The sequence below is a fragment of the Coregonus clupeaformis genome, unplaced genomic scaffold (assembly GCF_020615455.1).
Source record: "Coregonus clupeaformis isolate EN_2021a unplaced genomic scaffold, ASM2061545v1 scaf1308, whole genome shotgun sequence".
NCBI classification, from domain to species: domain Eukaryota; kingdom Metazoa; phylum Chordata; class Actinopteri; order Salmoniformes; family Salmonidae; genus Coregonus; species Coregonus clupeaformis.
In genome coordinates, this window is record NW_025534762.1 from 112,539 (window position 1) to 131,959 (window position 19,421).

At 39.3% G+C, this 19,421-nt stretch overlaps 2 non-coding genes and 2 pseudogenes across 2 annotated transcripts; all 4 read right to left on the bottom strand.

Moving 5' to 3' along the window:
• Positions 1-900: 900 nt before the first annotated feature.
• On the bottom strand, positions 901-1,021 carry LOC121565823 (annotated as a pseudogene).
• A 1,155-nt stretch (positions 1,022-2,176) lies between these two features.
• Positions 2,177-2,295, bottom strand: LOC121565825. Its single transcript, XR_006659446.1, has one exon. It is a non-coding gene; the product is annotated as a 5S ribosomal RNA (ribosomal RNA).
• A 14,650-nt stretch (positions 2,296-16,945) lies between these two features.
• On the bottom strand, positions 16,946-17,064 carry LOC123486665. Its single transcript, XR_006659451.1, has one exon. It is a non-coding gene; the product is annotated as a 5S ribosomal RNA (ribosomal RNA).
• Positions 17,065-18,784: 1,720 nt separating this feature from the next.
• On the bottom strand, positions 18,785-18,903 carry LOC123486664 (annotated as a pseudogene).
• Between the last annotated feature and the right edge of the window lie 518 nt (positions 18,904-19,421).

A 19,421-nucleotide genomic window follows, 5' to 3' on the forward strand; every position in this document is an offset into this window, starting at 1 on the left:
AATTCAACAATATTCAAACATTTATTGAACTTAGTAAGAAATCAACTAAATCTATTCAACTTGTTAGAAAACGCATTCATTTGCCCAAGTCAATCATAAGACATGAACAAAATGCATCAGTGATTCGTATTTCCATGAACTTTCTGAAACGGCACAGGAATGCCCCTGTCTGTGTGCATGTGTGCGGTGCGCGCGTATGTCTACACTTTGTGTAGCCGTTAGCGATGATGCTAATGATAACCTTCTTCTGGTAGGGAAGGGAATGGCTTTCCCCAAAACCTTCGCAAGTAAATGTTAACTACAAAGTAGCCTATGCCTGCCTGGCAGAATTATACCGTGATCATTTGCATCACTCCAGTGGCCATTTGTTCTACAGCAACACCGCTTAACCAAACAAAGGTCTCTTCCTGGTGCACGCTTGCATTTAAGGGTAACTACACCCCAAAATCTAAATGTCTTACATTTTTCCCAGACCTCACAAATGGTCACCTGATAGGGTTTAAACATTGTTGTGGACATAGAACATCCAATTGTGCTGTTTTGCTATTAAAAAGGTGTACTTTTGAGAGCGAAAACCTGCCAAAACAGGGACAAACGGTCAACGGGGAATTCTAAACGGAGAAAAAGGGAACTTGGGAATGAACGGAATCAGGCAAAACATTGAAGGGATTTTATAGTGCCCTAATGGACTACAGACATTGACTGTCTCCTAGACTAAAAACAAAGGCTGCATGTACTGCCTATATTTTGAGGGAAACGCAATGTCCATTATTTGATTTGATCAGGGCAGGGCAGCACACACAAACTGCATTTAGTCCAATAACAATCCATGATATTATTAGGGTGATAAATAAAAGGCAGTTGCTCCATGACACAAGAGCACGCTCTACTGGGACAAAAAGCTTACAGCAGCTGGTATTCCCAGGCGGTCTCCCATCCAAGTACTAACCAGGCCCAAACCATGCTTAGCTTCCGAGATCGGACAAGATCAGGGCGTATTCAGGCTGGTATGGCCATAAGCGAGGGAACATCTCTTGGTACACTATATAAAGTCAATGTGTCACTCACTCTGAAAGGGACACAGAAACGTATCCACTTTGTGACACAAACTGAAGAAGCTCAACCCTTGCTTACATTTCCAATATATATATATATATATATTTGAGTCTTGTTGGGGGGAGAGGGCATATCCTATGTTGATTTATGACAAGTTCATTGACTAGGGCCCTATAAAATAGGCGTTGCGGACCGAATCACGGAATCCAGACATTAAACCGAAATGCAACAATATTCAAACATTTATTGAACTTAGTAAGAAATCAACTAAATCTATTCAACTTGTTAGAAAACGCATTCATTTGCCCAAGTCAATCATAAGACATGAACAAAATGCATCAGTGATTCGTATTTCCATGAACTTTCTGGAACGGCACAGGAATGCCCCTGTCTGTGTGCATGTGTGCGGTGCGCGCGTATGTCTACACTTTGTGTAGCCGTTAGCGATGATGCTAATGATAACCTTCTTCTGGTAGGGAAGGAATGGCTTTCCCCAAAACCTTCGCAAGTAAATGTTAACTACAAAGTAGCCTATGCCTGCCTGGCAGAATTATACCGTGATCATTTGCATCACTCCAGTGGCCATTTGTTCTACAGCAACACCGCTTAACCAAACAAAGGTCTCTTCCTGGTGCACGCTTGCATTTAAGGGTAACTACACCCCAAAATCTAAATGTCTATAATTTTTCCCAGACCTCACAAATGGTCACCTGATAGGGTTTAAACATTGTTGTGGACATAGAACATCCAATTGTGCTGTTTTGCTATTAAAAAGGTGTACTTTTGAGAGCGAAAACCTGCCAAAACAGGGACAAACGGTCAACGGGGAAATCTAAACGGAGAAAAGGGAACTTGGGAATTAACGGAATCAGGCAAAACATTGAAGGGATTTTATAGTGCCCTAATGGACTACAGACATTGACTGTCTCCTAGACTAAAAACAAAGGCTGCATGTACTGCCTATATTTTGAGGGAAACGCAATGTCCATTGATTTGATTTGATCAGGGCAGGGCAGCACACACAAACTGCATTTAGTCCAATAACAATCCATGATATTATTAGGGTGATAAATAAAAGGCAGTTGCTCCATGACACAAGAGCACGCTCTACTGGGACAAAAGCTTACAGCACCTGGTATTCCCAGGCGGTCTCCCATCCAAGTACTAACCAGGCCCAACCCTGCTTAGCTTCCGAGATCAGACGAGATCGGGCGTATTCAGGCTGGTATGGCCGTAAGCGAGGGAAAAACTCTTGGTACACTATATAAAGTCAATGTGTCACTCACTCTGAAAGGGACACAGAAACGTATCCACTTTGTGACACAAACTGAAGAAGCTCAACCCTTGCTTACATTTCCAATATATATATATATTTGAGTCTTGTTGGGGGGGAAGAGGGCATATCCTATGTTGATTTATGACAAGTTCATTGACTAGGGCCCTATAAAATAGGCGTTGCGGACCGAATCACGGAATCCAGACATTAAACCGAAATTCAACAATATTCAAACATTTATTGAACTTAGTAAGAAATCAACTAAATCTATTCAACTTGTTAGAAAACGCATTCATTTGCCCAAGTCAATCATAAGACATGAACAAAATGCATCAGTGATTCGTATTTCCATGAACTTTCTGAAACGGCACAGGAATGCCCCTGTCTGTGTGCATGTGTGCGGTGCGCGCGTATGTCTACACTTTGTGTAGCGGTTAGCGATGATGCTAATGATAACCTTCTTCTGGTAGGGAAGGAATGGCTTTCCCCAAAACCTTCGCAAGTAAATGTTAACTACAAAGTAGCCTATGCCTGCCTGGCAGAATTATACCGTGATCATTTGCATCACTCCAGTGGCCATTTGTTCTACAGCAACACCGCTTAACCAAACAAAGGTCTCTTCCTGGTGCACGCTTGCATTTAAGGGTAACTACACCCCAAAATCTAAATGTCTATAATTTTTCCCAGACCTCACAAATGGTCACCTGATAGGGTTTAAACATTGTTGTGGACATAGAACATCCAATTGTGCTGTTTTGCTATTAAAAAGGTGTACTTTTGAGAGCGAAAACCTGCCAAAACAGGGACAAACGGTCAACGGGGAAATCTAAACGGAGAAAAGGGAACTTGGGAATTAACGGAATCAGGCAAAACATTGAAGGGATTTTATAGTGCCCTAATGGACTACAGACATTGACTGTCTCCTAGACTAAAAACAAAGGCTGCATGTACTGCCTATATTTTGAGGGAAACGCACTGTCCATTATTTGATTTGATCAGGGCAGGGCAGCACACACAAACTGCATTTAGTCCAATAACAATCCATGATATTATTAGGGTGATAAATAAAAGGCAGTTGCTCCATGACACAAGAGCACGCTCTACTGGGACAAAAAGCTTACAGCACCTGGTATTCCCAGGCAGTCTCCCATCCAAACACTAACCAGGCCCGACCCTGCTTAGCTTCCGAGATCGGACGAGATCGGGCGTATTTTTTTTTTTATATTTTATTATGAAAATCAGACAATTTTACATCATTTCAATCATCATTAAAGGGTGAACAATTCACCCTTTTACAAAATCAGAAAGAAAATACAATAAATCAACAATTAAAACACTCACCTAATCCAGTTAATAGTTAAACACAAGTTTTCCATTAGATGAAATTCTAATAAATGTACTCCCCCCACACAAATTCTTTTTCAAAGTTGCCCCCACCATATCTCTGCATTATCTCTATATTTCCCTCCAACATACTCTTAAAAAGTACCTCCACACTCACACATTTCCCTTCATAATGCCCCAAGTTCCTTCTTAGTCTTACAGCATATCGAGCATGACTTAAAACATAATTAACCAAATTAAAATTCAAAACTTTACTTTTCCCATTAATACCAAAAAGAAAAAAATCTCCTCCATTCCACCCCATTAAAAATCTCCTCCCCCAATGTTTCACTAAAAGCTCCTTTAAAAACTCATGAAAACCTCTTATTCTACTGCATTCAATGAAAAAGTGCATAAAGTTTTCCACCTCTATATGACAAATGTCACATTCTCTATTAATATTTCTGTTGATTTGATGTAAGACCACATTAGTAAAAATCCTATTATGTTTTATTTTAAAATCATTGTCTTCACATTCTATGGAGTTCCCCTTTACATTAACATTCCTCCATATTGACTTCACATCCAAATCTACAAAAACCTCCGACCACACTTTCTCCGAAGCAGGCACTCTTATCTCTTTTAAAATACATTTACTATAGACTGTTTTAACTTTCAAGCCTGACAAATCACATTTCACTCCACCACTTTCATACAATAAAACCGGCAAACCCCTGGCTCTCTTAACCGCCCCTGTATTTATTAAAACACCCCACTCCTTCGGAATGCACCCTAAAATTCTCTTATACATATTTTCTACTGTAGTTTTGCTTATTTCATCCTCAACCTCAACAACATTGTCATAAATAGCTTGTACCGGTAGAAACCCCGGCCTGACCTCATACAGAATCTCACCAATCTGTCGCATCCCAGCTCTCATAAAATATTTACAATACAACATTGTATTATTATATTTGATCTTTGGATTCAAAAAGATAGGCTGATTTAAAATATTTTCCAAACTGTTACATTCATAAGAAATGTGTGGTAAAACCTGCCCCCAAGCCTCGAAAACTTCCTTATAAAACAAAGGTATATTTCCCAACATTTCTTGTTTTACACTCATTAATAAACCATTATCCCCTATCCTCCCAACCTCCTGCAAATACTCTGCAAAAAACTTTTTCCACCCGTAATCCAATTCCCCATATAAATACTTCCGAACCATTTTCACTCTTATTGCTATTTTCCTCACCCTTAAATCCACTAACTTCAAGCCCCCCTCCTCATAACCCGCAATCAATGTTTTAAAAGCGATTTTCGCCCCCTTCCCATCCCATAAAAATTCAACTAAAATCTTATTCATTTCAATTAAAACCCATTCTGGCACATCTAAGACATTCATGACGTGAATACAAATTGACATCAGTAAAGAATTTATAACAATAACCTTCCCCTTTAATTTTAACAACCTCCCCTTCCACATATTTACAACCTTTCTGACTTTATTTATCACCCCACTCCATGTCAAATCCCTAGCTTCTTTTTCTTTTACACCTAAAAAAACTCCTAACACCTTAAAATATTCTTTGGCCTCTTTAAAAGGAAAATTCCCCTCATTTACCTTCCCAATATACATTACAACAGACTTTTCCATATTAACTTTAGCTCCTGATGCTCTTCCATATACTTTAAAACCTTCTATTACCCTTTTTACACTGTCCTCATCTCTAACTGTTATAGTTGTGTCATCTGCATATTGGTGAATCAAACTAAATCCCCCCTGTGGAGTCTGTACACAATTAATAAAATTATCCTTCTTAAGAAAAGCCGCTAAAGGCTCAGCTGATAAAACATACAATAAAGCAGATAAAGGACATCCCTGTCTCACAGATCTCTCCAGAGTGAAAGAATCAGTTAAAACCCCATTGCATTTCACCCTACTTTTTGCATTTCTATATAATAATTTAATCCACCCTATTATTTTATTACCAAAGCCAAATCTTTCCAAGACCCTAAACATAAAATCATGTTCTACTCTATCAAAAGCCTTATTTAAATCTATGCTTAAAACAATACCTCCTATCTTATCCCCATTCATTTTGTGTATCACGTCTCTAATCGTATTAATTGTGTCAGCTATATCCCTCCCAGGAACACTATAATTCTGTGTTGGTGCTATAATATCATGTAAAACTCTCTTCATCCTATTCGCTAAAATTTTGGCCAAAATCTTATAATCCACATTTAATAAACTAATTGGCCTATAATTTTCCAATTTCACCTTACTCCCTTTGTTTTTATATAAAATAGTTATCATTCCTGTCACCATTGATTCTGATACACAATCATTCTCCTCCATATAGTGATAAACCTCCAATAAAATAGGTGCTAAAAGACTTTCATAAATTTTATAAAACTCTGCAATGATACCATCTACACCAGGGCTCTTATTCACCTGTAAACCCTTTATCGCATCCATCACTTCATTTACTGTAATCTTCCCATCACACATCACCTTATCTTCTCCATTAATTTTCACCTCCACACTACCTAAAATCTCCTGTACACACCCCTCATCCACCTCCCCTTTTTTAAATAAGTCCTTATAAAAACTCTGCACTGTCTCTAAGATCTCTACATAATCATCTACTACTTCCCCCTTTACATTTTCAATCTGTCTAAGATATGTTCTTCTTTGAGTACTCTTCTCTAATCCAAGAAAAAAGAAGTGCATTTCTCCCCCTCCAAAAAATACTTTGCTTTGCTTCTTATAATGGCCCCCATACACTTATCCATGTCATATTTACTCAATTTTGCTTTCAACTCTAAAAACTTTTCTATATTATAATTAGGTTCACTGTCACACTTCCCATTTCCTCAACCAATTTGGCTCTCAACTCATTTTCTTTTCTTTTCATCCTGCCTCTCTTTTGCCTTGCATATCTTATACTAAAACCTTTTATTTTTTCCTTAACCTTGTCCCACCATAAACACTTATCCTCCCCTTTCTGCTTATCCTCCATTTCACATATTATCAAAGATTTAAGTTGTTTACAATAATCCTCATCCCCCAAATAACTCGCATTCATACACCATGTACCACCTCCTATTCTTTCTTTGTCTAAACCCACCGAGAAATTTAAACATGCATGATCACTGAGTGTTGTAAATACATACTTAACATCTTTCATACAATCCCTTAAATCTTCTTTAACTAAAATCAAATCTATCCTGGTTTGTTTTAATTCCCCCTAAAACCACCTGCCTTCTAGAAAATTCTCGTTTATCGGGATTGTCATCTCTCCATATGTCAATAAGTTTTTTCTCAACCATCATTTTCTTTAAAACCCCTCTAGATGCATCATTTCTAAATGCAGCTCCCCTTGTCATATCTAATCTGTCCATTTTCACATTAAAATCCCCCACCACGATGCAATTTCCCACACTCCATCGTCCCACTTCAACAAATAAAACCTTGCGCTCTATTTCATTATTTGGCGCATAAACATTTATCATTCTAAACTTCATATCCATATACTCAAAATCTAAAACTAAAATCCTCCCATTATTATCATCATGTACATGTACCACTTTGTCCACCACATCCTTTCTCACTAGAATAGCAACCCCACTAGAATTCCCTCTACCATTATTAACAAAAATAAAATCCCTCCATATTTGTTTTACTTTCAATACACAATCATTGTCCCAATGCGTCTCTTGTAGGCATAAGATATCCACATTCTTCATTTGAACTATATTTTGAAATTTATCCATCGTCCTTAAACCATTTCCATTTAGGGACACAAACTTAACCATTTCAAAAAATAATAAAATGAAAAGAAATACCTTCATTGTCCTCTACTTTTTGTCCTGTTTCTTTCCTCTTCTATCCTTCTTCTCCCCCCCGTCGCTTTCCTCTTCCTGTAGCTTTCCCTTAGTTGTTCTACCTTTGCCCCTTCGTCCGTATCAGATATCTCCTCCAAGCCCATTTCGTCCAACCAACTCAAGTTCTTTACTCCCACATCCGTTGTGCTCCCCGTATCTCTCTCCGTCTCTGGTATTGTCGTCAAACTCAAACTGCCCTCCATGTCTTCACCCCTGAGGTACTCGCAGGGCCTGAGCTTTCCCCCAAAAATCTGCGCGTCCCCAGTGCCTCCACCCAGCCCGATCCCCCCCTCCTCCTGTAAACTCCCTCTTCTCATCTCTGAGTCCAAGCTGCTCCCTATTTCGTCTGCCTTTTGCTCTTCCATCTCTCCACCTTCCTCCACATCCTCTTCCCCATCCTCTTCTTCTCCTCCCGGTGATACATCAGCTTCCATTAAGAGGTCCTGGCTCTCCTCCTCACTTACAACCTCTCCACAGTTGCACTCATCGGTTCCCTTCCGACATCCTGCGCAAACTGCCCTATCCCTCGCTCCAGCACATTCCCTCGCATAGTGTCCCTGGTTTCCGCACTTAAAACACCTAAAGTCAGGGCAGTCCTTTAAAATATGTCCAGGTTGAATACACAGGCGACATACCCTAACCTGCTTGTCATGAATCACCCTGAAATATTCACCACCCTCCATTGTCTCGAACTTAGTGGAATACGGCAAGGACTGCACGGTGTCCGTGAACTTTACCTTACAGTATCTTGTCCCATCCACGATTTCCGTCCCCGGCCAGACTCTCCTTCTGATTTCTGAGACCGCAGCTACACCCCAGATCCGCAGTTTATCCAGTATAGCTCCGTCTTCGATATAAACTGGCAAATTCATAAACGAGACTATGAGTTCGTTTGCCATCATATCTCTCGCCATTACCTTCGTGTTCTTAATCATGAACCCATCCATTAAACACTCTTTTCCATTTTCATCCCCCATCGTGACTTCATATTTCCTTTCTCCTTTTATTCTGCACCCCACCACCTTTCCGCACACATCTTTAATTGATCTTAGTAATTCCATCGTCGTTATCTTGTCTTCTCCCATCAATTCCACTGCCACTGTTCGTTCCTTGCCGTATTTTGAGCCACCTTCAGGTCCAAGTTTTGTCCGTTGCGCATTGCCTTTGTCTTTATCCGTTCCATTATTCTTTGCCATGTTGTCCGTCATTAACCAAACAGAAAAAAAGTCTCAAAAAACTCACCCCCAAGCAGCAGAACTGCAAGGGGGGGAAAAAACTAACTAACCTTAAACTTAATTGAATTCAAAATCAAACAAATGTCCTTCAATAAACTAAGAAACTCAAGCAAATAGTTCTCTCCCAAACACTCACTTACAGCTTAATCACCTGCACCTGTCTCACTCAACTCACCGGAAGGGCATATTCAGGGTGGTATGGCCGTAAGCGAGGGAACAACTCTTGGTACACTATATAAAGTCAATGTGTCACTCACTCTGAAAGGGACACAGAAACGTATCCACTTTGTGACACAAGCTGAAGAAGCTCAACCCTGCTTACATTTCCAATTATATATATATATATATATTTGAGTCTTGTTGGGGGGAAGAGGGCATATCCTATGTTGATTTATGACAAGTTCATTGACTAGGGCCCTATAAAATAGGCGTTGCGGACCGAATCACGGAATCCAGACATTAAACCGAAATTCAACAATATTCAAACATTTATTGAACTTAGTAAGAAATCAACTAAATCTATTCAACTTGTTAGAAAACGCATTCATTTGCCCAAGTCAATCATAAGACATGAACAAAATGCATCAGTGATTCGTATTTCCATGAACTTTCTGAAACGGCACAGGAATGCCCCTGTCTGTGTGCATGTGTGCGGTGCGCGCGTATATCTACACTTTGTGTAGCCGTTAGCGATGATGCTAATGATAACCTTCTTCTGGTAGGGAAGGAATGGCTTTCCCCAAAACCTTCGCAAGTAAATGTTAACTACAAAGTAGCCTATGCCTGCCTGGCAGAATTATACCGTGATCATTTGCATCACTCCAGTGGCCATTTGTTCTACAGCAACACCGCTTAACCAAACAAAGGTCTCTTCCTGGTGCACGATTGCATTTAAGGGTAACTACACCCCAACATCTAAATGTCTTACATTTTTCCCCAGACCTCACAAATGGTCATCTGATAGGGTTTAAACATTGTTGTGGACATAGAACATCCAATTGTGCTGTTTTGCTATTAAAAAGGTGTACTTTTGAGAGCGAAAACCTGCCAAAACAGGGACAAACGGTCAACAGGGAAATCTAAACGGAGAAAAGGGAACTTGGGAATTAACGGAATCAGGCAAAACATTGAAGGGATTTTATAGTGCCCTAATGGACTACAGACATTGACTGTCTCCTAGACTAAAAACAAAGGCTGCATGTACTGCCTATATTTTGAGGGAAACGCACTGTCCATTATTTGTTGATCCGCAGAAAAAAGAAAAGGTGAAAATAAAGGCAGTTGCTAGAAAAGCACGCAAAGTGCCCTAATGGATACAGGCAACTGTCCATTATTTGATTTGATCAGGGCAGGGCAGCACACACAAACTGCATTTAGTCCAATAACAATCCATGATATTATTAGGGTGATAAATAAAAGGCAGTTGCTCCATGACACAAGAGCACGCTCTACTGGGACAAAAAGCTTACAGCACCTGGTATTCCCAGGCGGTCTCCCATCCAAGTACTAACCAGGCCTGACCCTGCTTAGCTTCCGAGATCGGACGAGATCGGGCGTATTTTTTTAAAAATATTTTATTATGAAAATCAGACAATTTTACATCATTTCAATCATCATTAAAGGGTGAACAATTCACCCTTTTACAAAATCAGAAAGAAGATACAATAAATCAACAATTAAAACACTCACCTAATCCAATTAATAGTTAAACACAAGTTTTCCATTAGATGAAATTCTAATAAATGTACTCCCCCACACAAATTCTTTTTCAAAGTTGCCCCCCACCATATCTCTGCATTATCTCTATATTTCCCTCCAACATACTCTTAAAAAGTACCTCCACACTCACACATTTCCCTTCATAATGCCCCAAGTTCCTTCTTAGTCTTACAGCATATCGAGCATGACTTAAAACATAATTAACCAAATTAAAATTCAAAACTTTACTTTTCCCATTAATACCCAAAAAGAAAAAAATCTCCTCCATTCCACCCCATTAAAAATCTCCTCCCCCAATGTTTCACTAAAAGCTCCTTTAAAAACTAATGAAAACCTCTTATTCTACCGCATTCAATGAAAAAGTGCATAAAGTTTTCCACCTCTATATGACAAATGTCACATTCTCTATTAATATTTCTGTTGATTTGATGTAAGACCACATTAGTAAAAATCCTATTATGTTTTATTTTAAAATCATTGTCTTCACATTCTATGGAGTTCCCCTTTACATTAACATTCCTCCATATTGACTTCACATCCAAATCTACAAAAACCTCCGACCACACTTTCTCCGAAGCAGGCACTCTTATCTCTTTTAAAATACATTTACTATAGACTGTTTTAACTTTCAAGCCTGACAAATCACATTTCACTCCACCACTTTCATACAATAAAACCGGCAAACCCCTGGCTCTCTTAACCGCCCCTGTATTTATTAAAACACCCCACTCCTTCGGAATGCACCCTAAAATTCTCTTATACATATTTTCTACTGTAGTTTTGCTTATTTCATCCTCAACCTCAACAACATTGTCATAAATAGCTTGTACCGGTAGAAACCCCGGCCTGACCTCATATAGAATATCACCAATCTGTCGCATCCCAGCTCTCATAAAATATTTACAATACAACATTGTATTATTATATTTGATCTTTGGATTCAAAAAGATAGGCTGATTTAAAATATTTTCCAAACTGTTACATTCATAAGAAATGTGTGGTAAAACCTGCCCCCAAGCCTCGAAAACTTCCTTATAAAACAAAGGTATATTTCCCAACATGTCTTGTTTTACACTCATTAACAAACCATTATCCCCTATCCTCCCCACCTCCTGCAAATACTCTGCAAAAAACTTTTTCCACCCGTAATCTAATTCCCCATATAAATACTTCCGAACCATTTTCACTCTTATTGCTATTTTCCTCACCCTTAGATCCACTAACTTCAAGCCCCCCTCCTCATAACCCGCAATCAATGTTTTAAAAGCGATTTTCGCCCCCTTCCCATCCCATAAAAATTCAACTAAAATCTTATTCATTTCAATTAAAACCCATTCTGGCACATCTAAGACATTCATGACGTGAATACAAATTGACATCAGTAAAGAATTTATAACAATAACCTTCCCCTTTAATTTTAACAACCTCCCCTTCCACATATTTACAACCTTTCTGACTTTATTTATCACCCCACTCCATGTCAAATCCCTAGCTTCTTTTTCTTTTACACCTAAAAAAACTCCTAACACCTTAAAATATTCTTTGGCCTCTTTAAAAGGAAAATTCCCCTCATTTACCTTCCCAATATACATTACAACAGACTTTTCCATATTAACTTTAGCTCCTGATGCTCTTCCATATACTTTAAAACCTTCTATTACCCTTTTTACACTGTCCTCATCTCTAACTGTTATAGTTGTGTCATCTGCATATTGGTGAATCAAACTAAATCCCCCCTGTGGAGTCTGTACACAATTAATACAATTATCCTTCTTAAGAAAAGCCGCTAAAGGCTCAGCTGATAAAACATACAATAAAGCAGATAAAGGACATCCCTGTCTCACAGATCTCTCCAGAGTGAAAGAATCAGTTAAAACCCCATTGCATTTCACCCTACTTTTTGCATTTCTATATAATAATTTAATCCACCCTATTATTTTATTACCAAAGCCAAATCTTTCCAAGACCCTAAACATAAAATCATGTTCTACTCTATCAAAAGCCTTATTTAAATCTATGCTTAAAACAATACCTCCTATCTTATCCCCATTCATTTTGTGTATCACGTCTCTAATCGTATTAATTGTGTCAGCTATATCCCTCCCAGGAACACTATAATTCTGTGTTGGTGCTATAATATCATGTAAAACTCTCTTCATCCTATTCGCTAAAATTTTGGCCAAAATCTTATAATCCACATTTAATAAACTAATTGGCCTATAATTTTCCAATTTCACCCTACTCCCTTTGTTTTTATATAAAATAGTTATCATTCCTGTCACCATTGATTCTGATACACAATCATTCTCCTCCATATAGTGATAAACCTCCAATAAAATAGGTGCTACAAGACTTTCATAAATTTTATAAAACTCTGCAATGATACCATCTACACCAGGGCTCTTATTCACCTGTAAACCCTTTATCGCATCCATCACTTCATTTACTGTAATCTTCCCATCACACATCACCTTATCTTCTCCATTAATTTTCACCTCCACACTATCTAAAATCTCCTGTACACACCCCTCATCCACCTCCCCCTTTTTTAAATAAGTCCTTATAAAAACTCTGCACTGTCTCTAAGATCTCTACATAATCATCTACTACTTCCCCCTTTACATTTTCAATCTGTCTAAGATATGTTCTTCTTTGAGTACTCTTCTCTAATCCAAGAAAAAAAGGAAGTGCATTTCTCCCCCTCCAAAAAATACTTTGCTTTGCTTCTTATAATGGCCCCCATACACTTATCCATGTCATATTTACTCAATTTTGCTCTCAACTCTAAAAACTTTTCTATATTATAATTAGGTTCACTGTCACACTTCCCCATTTCCTCAACCAATTTGGCTCTCAACTCATTTTCTTTTCTTTTCATCCTGCCTCTCTTTTCCTTGCATATCTTATACTAAAACTTTTATTTTTTCCTTAACCTTGTCCCACCATACACACTTATCCTCCCCTTTCTGCTTATCCTCCATTTCACATATTATCAAAGATTTAAGTTGTTTACAATAATCCTCATCCCCCAAATAACTCGCATTCATACACCATGTACCACCTCCTATTCTTTCTTTGTCTAAACCCACCGAGAAATTTAAACATGCATGATCACTGAGTGTTGTAAATACATACTTAACATCTTTCATACAATCCCTTAAATCTTCTTTAACTAAAATCAAATCTATCCTGGTTTGTTTTAATTCCCCTAAAACCACCTGCCTTCTAGAAAATTCTCGTTTATCGGGATTGTCATCTCTCCATATGTCAATAAGTTTTTTCTCAACCATCATTTTCTTTAAAACCCCTCTAGATGCATCATTTCTAAAAGCAGCTCCCCTTGTCATATCTAATCTGTCCATTTTCACATTAAAATCCCCCACCACGATGCAATTTCCCACACTCCATCGTCCCACTTCAACAAATAAAACCTTGCGCTCTATTTCATTATTTGGCGCATAAACATTTATAATTCTAAACTTCATATCCATATACTCAAAATCTAAAACTAAAATCCTCCCATTATTATCATCATGTACATGTACCACTTTGTCCACCACATCCTTTCTCACTAGAATAGCAACCCCACTAGAATTCCCTCTACCATTATTAACAAAAATAAAATCCCTCCATATTTGTTTTACTTTCAATACACAATCATTGTCCCAATGCGTCTCTTGTAGGCATAAGATATCCACATTCTTCATTTGAACTATATTTTGAAATTTATCCATCGTCCTTAAACCATTTCCATTTAGGGACACAAACTTAACCATTTCAAAAAATAATAAAATGAAAAGAAATACCTTCATTGTCCTCTACTTTTTGTCCTGTTTCTTTCCTCTTCTATCCTTCTTCTCCCCGCCGTCGCTTTCCTCTTCCTGTAGCTTTCCCTTAGTTGTTCTACCTTTGCCCCTTCGTCCGTATCAGATATCTCCTCCAAGCCCATTTCGTCCAACCAACTCAAGTTCTTTACTCCCACATCCGTTGTGCTCCCCGTATCTCTCTCCGTCTCTGGTATTGTCGTCAAACTCAAACTGCCCTCCATGTCTTCACCCCCTGCGGTACTCGCAGGGCCTGAGCTTTCCCCAAAAATCTGCGCGTCCCCAGTGCCTCCACCCAGCACGATCCCCCCTCCTCCTGTAAACTCCCTCTTCTCATCTCTGAGTCCAAGCTGCTCCCTATTTCGTCTGCCTTTTGCTCTTCCATCTCTCCACCTTCCTCCACATCCTCTTCCCCATCCTCTTCTTCTCCTCCCGGTGATACATCGGCTTCCATTAAGAGGTCCTGGCTCTCCTCCTCACTTACAACCTCTCCACAGTTGCACTCATCGGTTCCCTTCCGACATCCTGCGCAAACTGCCCTATCCCTCGCTCCAGCACATTCCCTCGCATAGTGTCCCTGGTTTCCGCACTTAAAACACCTAAAGTCAGGGCAGTCCTTTAAAATATGTCCAGGTTGAATACACAGGCGACATACCCTAACCTGCTTGTCATGAATCACCCTGAAATATTCACCACCCTCCATTGTCTCGAACTTAGTGGAATACGGCAAGGACTGCACGGTGTCCGTGAACTTTACCTTACAGTATCTTGTCCCATCCACGATTTCCGTCCCCGGCCAGACTCTCCTTCTGATTTCTGAGACCGCAGCTACACCCCAGATCCGCAGTTTATCCAGTATAGCTCCGTCTTCGATATAAACTGGCAAATTCATAAACGAGACTATGAGTTCGTTTGCCATCATATCTCTCGCCATTACCTTCGTGTTCTTAATCATGAACCCATCCATTAAACACTCTTTTCCATTTTCATCCCCCATCGTGACTTCATATTTCCTTTCTCCTTTTATTCTGCACCCCACCACCTTTCCGCACACATCTTTAATTGATCTTAGTAATTCCATCGTCGTTATCTTGTCTTCTCCCATCAATTCCACTGCCACTGTTCGTTCCTTGCCGTATTTTGAGCCACCTTCAGGTCCAAGTTTTGTCCGTTGCGCATTGCCTTTGTCTTTATCCGTTCCATTATTCTTTGCCATGTTGTCCGTCATTAACCAAACAGAAAAAAAGTCTCAAAAACTCACCCCCAAGCAGCAGAACTGCAAGGGGGGGAAAAAACTAACTAACCTTAAACTTAATTGAATTCAAAATCAAACAAATGTCCTTCAATAAACTAAGAAACTCAAGCAAATAGTTCTCTCCCAAACACTCACTTACAGCTTAATCACCTGCACCTGTCTCACTCAACTCACCGGAAGGGCGTATTCAGGCTGGTATGGCCGTAAGCGAGGGAACAACTCTTGGTACACTATATAAAGTCAATGTGTCACTCACTCTGAAAGGGACACAGAAACGTGTCCACTTTGTGACACAAACTGAAGAAGCTCAACCCTTGCTTACATTTCCATAATATATATATATATATATATTGAGTCTTGTTGGGGGGGAGAGGGCATATCCTATGTTGATTTATGACAAGTTCATTGACTAGGGCCCTATAAAATAGGCGTTGCGGACCGAATCACGGAATCCAGACATTAAACCGAAATGCAACAATATTCAAACATTTATTGAACTTAGTAAGAAATCAACTAAATCTATTCAACTTGTTAGAAAACGCATTCATTTGCCCAAGTCAATCATAAGACATGAACAAAATGCATCAGTGATTCGTATTTCCATGAACTTTCTGAAACGGCACAGGAATGCCCCTGTCTGTGTGCATGTGTGCGGTGCGCGCGTATGTCTACACTTTGTGTAGCCGTTAGCGATGATGCTAATGATAACCTTCTTCTGGTAGGGAAGGAATGGCTTTCCCCAAAACCTTCGCAAGTAAATGTTAACTACAAAGTAGCCTATGCCTGCCTGGCAGAATTATACCGTGATCATTTGCATCACTCCAGTGGCCATTTGTTCTACAGCAACACCGCTTAACCAAACAAAGGTCTCTTCCTGGTGCACGCTTGCATTTAAGGGTAACTACACCCCAAAATCTAAATGTCTTACATTTTTCCCAGACCTCACAAATGGTCACCTGATAGGGTTTAAACATTGTTGTGGACATAGAACATCCAATTGTGCTGTTTTGCTATTAAAAAGGTGTACTTTTGAGAGCGAAAACCTGCCAAAACAGGGACAAACGGTCAACGGGGAAATCTAAACGGAGAAAAGGGAACTTGGGAATTAACGGAATCAGGCAAAACATTGAAGGGATTTAATAGTGCCCTAATGGACTACAGACATTGACTGTCACCTAGACTAAAAACAAAGGCTGCATGTACTGCCTATATTTTGAGGGAAACGCACTGTCCATTATTTGATTTGATCAGGGCAGGGCAGCACACACAAACTGCATTTAGTCCAATAACAATCCATGATATTATTAGGGTGATAAATAAAAGGCAGTTGCTCCATGACACAAGAGCACGCTCTACTGGGACAAAATGCTTACAGCACCTGGTATTCCCAGGCGGTCTCCCATCCAAGTACTAACCAGGCCCGACCCTGCTTAGCTTCCGAGATCGGACGAGATCGGGCGTATTCAGGCTGGTATGGCCGTAAGCGAGGGAACAACTCTTGGTACACTATATAAAGTCAATGTGTCACTCACTCTGAAAGGGACACAGAAACGTATCCACTTTGTGACACAAACTGAAGAAGCTCAACCCTTGCTTACATTTCCAATATATATATATCTATATATATATTTGAGTCTTGTTGGGGGGAGAGGGCATATCCTATGTTGATTTATGACAAGTTCATTGACTAGGGCCCTATAAAATAGGCGTTGCGGACCGAATCACGGAATCCAGACATTAAACCGAAATGCAACAATATTCAAACATTTATTGAACTTAGTAAGAAATCAACTAAATCTATTCAACTTGTTAGAAAACGCATTCATTTGCCCAAGTCAATCATAAGACATGAACAAAATGCATCAGTGATTCGTATTTCCATGAACTTTCTGTACGGCACAGGAATGCCCCTGTCTGTGTGCATGTGTGCGGTGCGGCGTATGTCTACACTTTGTGTAGCCGTTAGCGATGATGCTAATGATAACCTTCTTCTGGTAGGGAAGGAATGGCTTTCCCCAAAACCTTCGCAAGTAAATGTTAACTACAAAGTAGCCTATGCCTGCCTGGCAGAATTATACCGTGATCATTTGCATCACTCCAGTGGCCATTTGTTCTACAGCAACACCGCTTAACCAAACAAAGGTCTCTTCCTGGTGCACACTTGCATTTAAGGGTAACTACACCCCAAAATCTAAATGTCTTACATTTTTCCCAGACCTCACAAATGGTCACCTGATAGGGTTTAAACATTGTTGTGGACATAGAACATCCAATTGTGCTGTTTTGCTATTAAAAAGGTGTACTTTTGAGAGCGAAAACCTGCCAAAACAGGGACAAACGGTCAACGGGGAAATCTAAACGGAGAAAAGGGAACTTGGGAATTAACGGAATCAGGCAAAACATTGAAGGGATTGTATAGTGCCCTAATGGACTACAGACATTGACTGTCTCCTAGACTAAAAACAAAGGCTGCATGTACTGCCTATATTTTGAGGGAAACGCACTGTCCATTGATTTGATTTGATCAGGGCAGGGCAGCACACACAAACTGCATTTAGTCCAATAACAATCCATGATATTATTAGGGTGATAAATAAAAGGCAGTTGCTCCATGACACAAGAGCACGCTCTACTGGGACAAAAAGCTTACAGCACCTGGTATTCCCAGGCGGTCTATCATCCAAGTACTAACCAGGCCCGACCCTGCTTAGCTTCCGAGATCGGAGGGGCGTATTTTATTTTTATTTTTTTATTTTATTTTTAGCTTCATATTTCACATCACATCTTCACAGCTTATTTTTTTACATATCATAGCTTCATATTTCACATCACATCTCATAGCTTCACAGCTTATTTTTACATATCATAGCTTCATATTTCACATCACATAGCTTCACAGCTTATTTTTACATATCATAGCTTCATATTTCACATCTTCACATCTCATAGCTTCACAGCTTATTTTTACATATCATAGCTTCATATCACATCTTCACAGCTTATTTTTACATATCATAGCTTCATATTTCACATCACATCTTCACATCTCATAGCTTCACAGCTTATTTTTACATATCATAGCTTCATATTTCACATCACATCTTCACAGCTTATTTTTACATATCATAGCTTCATATTTCACATCACATCTTCACATCTCAGCATATAACACAGATTATCAGTCCACGTCATAGCTTCTTACATGCTTTTACAGCAACTGGTATTCCAAGGTGGTCCCCCATCCAAGTACTAACCAGCCCTAAACCTGCTTAGCTTCCGAGATCTGACGAGATCGGGCGTATTCAGGCTGGTATGGCCGTAAGCGAGGGTACAACTCTTGGTACACTATATAAAGTCAATGTGTCACTCACTCTGAAAGGGACACAGAAACGTATCCACTTTGTGACACAAACTGAAGAAGCTCAACCCTTGCTTACATTTCCAATATATATATATATATATATATATATATATATATATATATATATATATATATATATTTGAGTCTTGTTGGGGGGGAAGAGGGCATATCCTATGTTGATTTATGAAAAGTTCATTGACTAGGGCCCTATAAAATAGGCGTTGCGGACCGAATCACGGAATCCAGACATTAAACCGAAATTCAACAATATTCAAACATTTATTGAACTTAGTAAGAAATCAACTAAATCTATTCAACTTGTTAGAAAACGCATTCATTTGCCCAAGTCAATCATAAGACATGAACAAAATGCATCAGTGATTCGTATTTCCATGAACTTTCTGAAACGGCACAGGAATGCCCCTGTCTGTGTGCATGTGTGCGGTGCGCGCGTATATCTACACTTTGTGTAGCCGTTAGC